Source organism: Triticum aestivum, chromosome 7A, assembly GCF_018294505.1.
Source record: "Triticum aestivum cultivar Chinese Spring chromosome 7A, IWGSC CS RefSeq v2.1, whole genome shotgun sequence".
In the NCBI taxonomy this organism is placed as follows: domain Eukaryota; kingdom Viridiplantae; phylum Streptophyta; class Magnoliopsida; order Poales; family Poaceae; genus Triticum; species Triticum aestivum.
Window position 1 is genome coordinate 52,613,384 of NC_057812.1, and position 8,589 is coordinate 52,621,972.

General features: G+C 45.3%; 1 pseudogene; it reads right to left on the reverse strand.

Annotated features, from left to right (window-relative positions):
* Window positions 1-5,793: 5,793 nt before the first annotated feature.
* Window positions 5,794-7,825, reverse strand: LOC123149401 (L-type lectin-domain containing receptor kinase SIT2-like; annotated as a pseudogene).
* Window positions 7,826-8,589: the final 764 nt, after the last annotated feature.

Below are 8,589 nucleotides of genomic sequence, written 5' to 3' on the forward strand. Positions count from 1 at the left end.
TCTTTCGTCCACTTCCATCGGTAATTTACTTGGAGCTATATTTTTATTCACCAACATGATATGTGTTTTGCTTGGAGCGTCTTGTATTATTTGTGTATTTGTGTCTTAGTATGCCACAATCATCCTTTCTGTACACACCTTTTGAGAGAGCCATACATGAATTAAAATTTGATAGAATACTCTATGTGCTTCACTTATATCTTTTGAGCTAGATGATTTTGCTCTATGTGCTTCACTTATATCTTTTGAGCGTTATAATTTTTCTCTATGTGCTTCACTTAGATCTTTTAGAGCACGGTGGTGGATTTGTTTTAAAGAAACTATTGATCTCTCATGCTTCACTTAAATTATTTTGAGAGTCTCCTAATAGCATGGTAATTTGCTTAATAATAATATGCTTGATATTCAAGATTTGTGAAACTTTCTTTTGAGTGTGTTGAATACTAAGAAAAGATTGAAGCATGATAATTGTTTTGAGATATGGAGGTGATAATATTAAAGCCATGCTAGTCAAGTAGTTGTGAATTTAAAGAATACTTGTGTTAAGGTTTGTGATTCCCGTAGCATGCACGTATGGTGAACCGTTATGTAACGAAGTCGGAGCATGATTTATTTATTGATTGTCTTCCTTATGAGTGGAGGTCGGGGACGAGCGATGGTCTTTTCCTACCAATCTATCCCCATAGGAGCATGCGCGTAATACTTTGCTTTGATAACTTCTAGATTTTTGCAATAAGTATATGAGTTCTTTATGACTAATGTTGAGTCCATGGATTATACGCACTCTCACCCTTCCACCTTTGCTAGCCTCTCTAATACCGCGCACCTTTCGCCGGTATCATACACCTACCATATACCTTCCTCAAAACAGCCACCATACCTACCTATTATGGCATTTCCATAGTCATTCCGAGATATATTGCCATGCAACTTTCCACCATCTAGTTCTTCATGACACATTTATCATTGTCATGTTGCTTAGCATGATCATGTAGTTGACATAAGTATTTGTGGCAAAGCCACCATTCATAATTTCTTCATACTTGTCACTCTTGATTCATTGCATATCCCGGTACACCGCCGGAGGCATCCATATAGAGTCATACTTTGTTTTAGAATCGAGTTGTAATCATTGAGTTGTAAATAAAAAGAAGTGTGATGATCATCATTCAATAGAGCATTGTCCCAATAAAAAAAGAAAAAAAGAAGAAACGCCAAAGAAAAAAAGAAGGCCCAAAAAAAGAAAATAAATAAAAGGGGGCAATGCTACTATCCTTTTACCACACTTGTGCTTTAAAGTAGCACCATGATATAGCGAGTCTGATATATTGTGCTTCAAAGTAGCACCATGTTCTTCATATAGAGAGTCTCATATTTTGTCACTTTTATATACTAGTGGGAATTTTACATTATAGAACTTGGCTTGTATATTCCAATAATAGACTTCCTTAAATTGCCATAGGTCTTCGTGAGCAAGCAAGTTGGATGCACACCCACTAGTTTCTTTTGTTGAGCTTTCATACATTTATAGCTCTAGTGCATCCGTTGCATGGCAATCCCTACTCACTCACATTGATATCTATTGATGGGCATCTCCATAGTCCGTTGGTACGCCTAATTGATGTGAGACTATCTTCCCCTCCTTTTTGTCTTCTCCAGAACCACCATTCTATTCCACCTATAGTGCTATATTCATGGCTCATGCTCATGTATTGTGTGAAGATTGAAAAAGTTTTGAAAAAGTTAGTGTATGAAACAATTGCTTGGCTTGTCATCGGGGTTGTGCATGATTTGAATACTTTGTGTGGTGAAGATGGAGCATAGCTAGACTATATGATTTTGTAGGGATAACTTTCTTTGGCCATGTTATTTTGAGAAAACATAATTGCTTTGTTAGTATGCTTGAAGTATTATTATTTTTTATGTCAATATAAACCTTTGTCTTGAATCTTTCTAATCTGAATATTCATACCACAATTAAGAAGATTTACATTGAAATTATGCCAAGTAGCACTCCGCATCAAAAATTCTCTTTTTATCATTTACCTACTCGAGGACGAGCAGGAATTAAGCTTGGGGATGCCTGATACGTCTCCAATGTATCTATAATTTTTGATTGCTCCATGCTATATTATCTACTGTTTTGGACTATATTGGGCTTTATTTTCCAATTTTATATTATTTTTGGGACTAACCTATTAACCGGAGGCCCAGCCCAGAATTGCTGCTTTTTGCCTATTTCAGTGTTTCGGATAAACGGAATATCAAACGGAGTCCAAACGGAATAAAATCTTCGGAAACGTGATTTTCTCACCGAACGTGATCCAGGAGAATTGGACCCTGCTCCATGGAACAAAAGATGCGGTCACGAGGGTGGGGGCGCCCCCCCTAGGGCGCGCCCCCCTGCCTCGTGGGCCCCTCGTTGCTCCTCCGGCGTACTTCTTCCTCCTATATATACACACGTACCCCCCAGACGATCAGAACAGGAGCCAAAAACCTAATTCCACCGCCGCAACTTTTTGTATCCACAAGATCCCATCTTGGGGCCTGTTCCGAAGCTCCGCCGAAAGAGGGCCGTCATCACGGAGGGCTTCTACATCATCATAGCCTCTCCGATGAAGCGTGAGTAGTTTACCTCAGACCTTCGGGTCCATAGTTAGTAGCTAGATGACTTCTTCTCTCTCTTTGAATCTCAATACAAAGTTCTCCCCCTCTCTTGTGGAGATCTATTCGATGTAATCTTCTTTTTGCGGTGTGTTTGTTGAGACCGATGAATTGTGGGTTTATGATCAAGTCTATCTATGAATAATATTTGAATCTTCTCTGAATTCTTTTATGTATGATTGGTTATCTTTGCGAGTCTCTTCATATTATCCGTTTGGTTTGGCCAACTAGATTGGTAGTTCTTGCCATGGGAGAAGTGCTTAGCTTTGGGTTCGATCTTCTGGTGTCCTTACCCAGTGACAGAAGGGACAGCAAGGCACGTATTGCATCATTGCCATCGAGTATAACAAGATGGGGTTTATTTCATATTGCATGAATTTATCTCTCTGCATCATGTCATCTTGCTTAAGGCGTTACTCTATTTTTTAACTTAATACTCTAGATGCATGCTGGATAGCGGTCGATGAGTGGAGTAATAGTGGTAGATGCAGAATCGTTTCGATCTACTTGTCACGGACATGATGCCTATATACATGATCATGCTTAGATATTCTCATAACTATGCTCAATTCTGTCAATTGCTCAACAGTAATTTGTTCACCCACCGTAGAATACTTATGCTCTTGAGAGAAGCCACTAGTGAAACCTATGGCCCCCGGATCTATTCTCATCATATCAATCTCCATCACTTTAATCTTGCTTTGCTTTTTTACTTTGCTTTTACTTTTTACTTTGCATCTTTATACCAAAAATACTAAAAATATTATATCTATCAGATCTCACTCTCGTAAGTGATCGTGAAGGGCTTGACAACCCCTAATCGCGTTGGTTGCGAGTAGCTATCGCTTTGTGCAGGTACGAGGGACTTGAGCGTGGGCTCCTACTGGATTGATACCTTGGTTCTCAAAAACTGAGGGAAATACTTACGCTACTCTACTGCATCATCCCTTCCTCTTCGGGGAAAACCAACGCAAGCTCAAGACGTAGCAATAAGGTCCGACTAGTGTCCCTCTAGGAATGCCCTCGTAATCCATGTCTGAATCAGAACCTGGACTATGGTTCTTCGACCCCGAGTGATTCGGTATCTGGCTAGCGGCCCGTTGGAACTTGGATGCCCTTCACTCAGGTGTATTCGAAGGCGAGCAGATATCTTGGACGAAGTTGTGGAAGATAGATGTTCCTTCAAAGATCAAAATCTTCCTCTGCAAATTAGCTCAGCAGTCTATCCCAACTTCAGACCTTCTCCATCACCGTAACATGTCTACGGTGACGACATGCGGACTGTGCGGCAGTGAGGACTCCTGGCAACATTCTCTATTACACTGCCATGCAGCTCAGTGTGTGTGTGGGCTTCGCAGAACCCAGACTTGGTCGAGGCAATAAACAGCATCAGGGAGCCGGACGCTAAACGCTGGGTCTTTGCCGTCATGGATACAATCCCTTCCAGTGAATTCACTCAAGTGCTGGTCACCCTTTGGGCCATCTGGTAAGAAAGAAGGCAAGCATCGCACGAGAATATTTTTCAAAGTCCCCAAGCCGCACATGCTTTTATCATGAAATACTTGCATGAGCTGGAGGCATGCAAGCCACAACAGACTGATGCTCAACTAAATGCAACCCCAAACAGATCTCGTCCAGTATGGATTCCTCCTCCCGGGGGGGGGGGGGTGGCCAAGATTAGAGTGGACGGCGTTCTGTCAAGGGTGGTTGTTGAAGGCTCCGTTAGTGCGGTCTGCTGGGACTTGCAGGGACACTACTTCGGCTCATCGGCTACAAAGATCCCGGGGGTGAATGACCCTGCGACACTTGAAACTTTGGCATGTCGGGAGGCGATGGCCCTGGCCTTGGATCTTGGACTCACACATGTGATAATAGCATGTGATAACAAGGGTGTGGTAAGAGACATCAATCAAAAAAAATAGGAGGAAATTATGCTGCGGTGGTAAAGGAGATAAACGCCACCTTGAATCAGTTCCATCAGTGTACCTTTATTTTCAAAGGTAGAGGGACAAACTTAGAGGCACATAGCCTTGCCAAACATGTTTTTGGGTTGGGTCTTGGTCGCCATGTATGGTTACTGAACCCACCAAATTTGAGTTGTACGCCTATGCGCATTATTGAGTAATAAAGAAAGTATATTTGGATGCAAAAAAAATGGTTGTGGACCCTGAAGGTCAACCATCGCAACCCTTTGTCAATCGGTTGGTTCAATGAGGCCTGCTAGTTTTCTTTGCCGTGTTTTGAATAAGCAATGATGGTTGGTAGTCTATTTAATAGGCTTCTTAGAACATGCTTAAGCCCATGCCAGATGGGCTGATCAGCACAACAAGTATAATCAAATAGGAATTTTAAAAAATCAAATAGGAAGAACGCAACAAAGGTAGAAAAAACAAGCCAATAGGAATGTGATTATTCTAAACAAATCAAAGAAACATTATGAGGCATGGTTGAGAAATAATTTTTCTAGTCGACTAAGCTCAATTAGTGCTCAACTAAATGGGCATGAATTTTTACCCAGGTCCAGACACTCCTCAGAGGTAAACCCTACGTAATGCTTGTGTTTTATTGCTTTTGGGTGAAGTACAAAGTACAGATAATCTACCACAAGATCGATGTGTGTTAATCTGATGATTTAAGTTGTGTTCTATGGACTAGCCCCGAGTCTGGTTCATATAAGTTACCGGAGGCCTAAGATTACATGATTCTTAGTCGGCTACGTCAGTGAAGAGGAGTCATTGTCTTGAACGGCGATGCTTCTTCCTTTTCCTTTTAAATTGTCATGGGTCGCTCAAAGTGGCACATGATGTATCCGACAAGGGGGCATTAGCCCGGCCCACCAGACCGGGAGTCGATATGGTGAGGAGCCTCCTACCTGGGGCACCTTTAAATAGCGATGTGGTTATTTTAAAACAATTAAGAGAAACATTCTGAGTCATGGGTTGAGAAAAAAATCTAGTCGACTAAGCTCAAGTCAAAGCCAACTAAATTATTAGCAAGCTCGAGCTAGCAAGGACCACAAATAATTTCAAAACGAAGATCTAGGATCACAAATTAATTACTACCAGACGTTGAAGATAAGCTTTTCTAAAAAAGAAACATAAGAAATAAGTTGAATACATACAAACAACTTCATCTTCCCTCGGCAAGAACGGTCGCCGAAGACCCGTAAGACACCGCAACACTGCTAGTCGCTGATGGAGGGTACGACATAATGTACGAATCGAAGCCTTCGACCTGCATTAGCGCTAACATACTGTAGCTCATGTAAGTTGGCGAGAGGTCAGGAACCGATTGCCCACGATCTAGGTATTGCATGACCTTTCGCATACTGGGCCTTGCATCAGGCAATGGGTGGGAGCACAACAAACCTAGTTGCAGCACAAGGATAACCTCCTCTATGTCAAACATTCCCACTAGTCGTGGATCCACCGCTTTGAGTAACAATCCGTTGCGGTGTCGCTCAAGCACCCAATCAATCATCACTACATGGTTGTTTCGATCGCCTCGCTCGATTGGTCGTTGTCCACATGCAACTTCGAGGAGAAACACACCGAATGCGAATACATCAGTTAAGGGTGTCGCCTTCCCGGTGCGCACAAGCTCCGGTGCAAGGTATCCCATGGTGCCGACAACATGGGTTGTTTGTGCAACGGTTCCATGGTCGTATAACCTTGCCAGGCCGAAATCGCCGAGGCATCCATTCATCTGTTCATCCAAGAGCACATTGTTTGCCTTGATATCTCGATGGATGACAACTTTTTCCCAATCTTCATGGAGATACAGCAATCCCGATGCAACCCCTTTGATGATCGAGAACCTTTCTGGCCAAAATATGGCTGGCATGTTCGGATCGTGCAAATACTTGTCAAGGCTGCCATTTGACATGTAGTCATACACCAAGATAAGCTCGTCCTTGCGCCGGCAGTAGCCCAATAACTGCACGAGATTCCGGTGCCGTAGACGGCCAATGCTCGCCATCTCGGCAACGAACTCTCGCAGTCCTTGCCTTGATTCATGTGACACCCTCTTCACTGCTATCTCCAAATTGGACGCAGAAAGGAGACCTTTGTACACTCTCCCGAACCCTCCCACGCCCAGTAAATTCCTCTCGGTGAACCCATCCGTGGCACGATGCAGATCCTTGTATGCATATCGGTGGGGGCCGAACTCATCTTCCCAGCCTTCACGCACCTCCGCGAACCGGCGCCGACGCCATAGAAAGAAGAAGACCGCAGCCAGCGCCGTTACGACGAGCAACACGCTGGCCAGTGGCAAGACGATGGCCAGGACCTTGGACCGAGGCTTGGGCCCCAGGCGTGGTAGGGCAGGAAGCTTGGAGAAGTCCAGTGGCGGGGCAGGCCCATCCAAGCTGAAGCTCCATCCGAGCAGGTAGTGATGCCCGGACACGACTCCTGACGACGCCGAGAAGCCCACGTACATGGCGTCCGCCATGAGCGTTGAGAGATCGATGGCTTCGGAGAGCAGAGGCCTTCTGGGCTTGGGCACTTTTAAGGGGGCTAGTGTCACCTCGAGTCGCTTGGACTGGGCGTCGTCGTCCACCCACACCTGCATGGGGTTGCGGCTGTTAAGCTTGAGGTCCCGGAAGGCGCCGCCGTTGTGGTCATAGTAGCCAGCCGGCTGGGCCTGCCTGGACACGAGGCTGTTGACGTCGATGCCAACGTGGTTGCTGTTGATGTCGCGGAACTCGGGGCTGAGGATGGTGTCCAGCTCGACGGCCAAGATGGGGGCGCTGGCCGTGCCGTTGGTGGCGTTAAGGAGGCCCAGGTACTGACCGGAGTTGGCGGTGGTGAAGTTGGTGGTCGGGGCGACGACAAAGGCGAGCCCATGGTCGCTGAGACCATCCTAGCCCGACACGATGGCGAAGACGAAGGACGTGGAGAAGGAGCGCGCCGCCGTGGCGTTGGCCGAGCCGCCGAGGAAGCGGAGCGGGGCGGGGTGGAAGGCGTGGGCTTTTGTCTGCTGCGTGAAGTTGGTGAGCGCGAGCAGGCCCGCTGGGCGTTACGGCGGCGAGGCCGTCCAGGGTAAGGTTGGCGCCGGCGAAGCCTTGGTAGGCGAACTGGCCATCGTCCAACGACGAGGCCACCTGGCCGACGCTGTCACGGCTCAGCAGCAGGAGTATGAGCAGGAGAAGGGCCGGCATAGTTCCCTGGACAAAACTCGGTATGGCTGACCAAAACTTACTTTGTTTGCATGCGCTGTACTTTTACGGTGTGGTGGTTGTGCGGTTGGTGTCTGACTGACGTTGAGCATGCTGAAAGTCAGATATAGAGAGAGATGACAAGGACGTGCTGGAATTAATGCCACTCCGATGGCTATGGATGGATGGATTTTTTTTTTAACAACAAAAGGCGCACTAGGGGCCAAACTTTCTTATTTCAGCTCAGAAACACCGTACAGCATGAATTACAAAGCCCTGAAATTGAAAAGTAGAGAGAAGAAAAACTACAGGGCAAGTCATATTCCGATGAGCTGAAGCAAAACAACATATATCAGGTTCTACCACTGATGTTAGAATCTGGTGAGCTACATTGTGTGCAATATCATTGATCTTCCAAGAGATGTGAAACACCTGGGACTGAAGATCTGAGGAGTAGCAGAAGAAATCAGCCAGAATTTTCCTTATAGTCGAAGGAGTAGTAGATTCCTTAATCTTTCTACTAGCCGCCCATGACGCCAAAGACAGATTGTCAGTGAGGAAAGTGGGCTGAGAAATGCATAGCTGTTTGGCCACTCTAGCCGCCAAAAGAAGCGCCAAAGCTTCATCTTGTAAAGGTGTATCTGTGATAACAGTAGAAGCTTGGATCTGCACATTGACCTCCAATTGGTCTTGTGGTAAAGAGAGGTAAATTCCAATTCCAGTAGCAACAGATCCTTGAGTCAAACCTGGAATTTTTTTGCATCTAA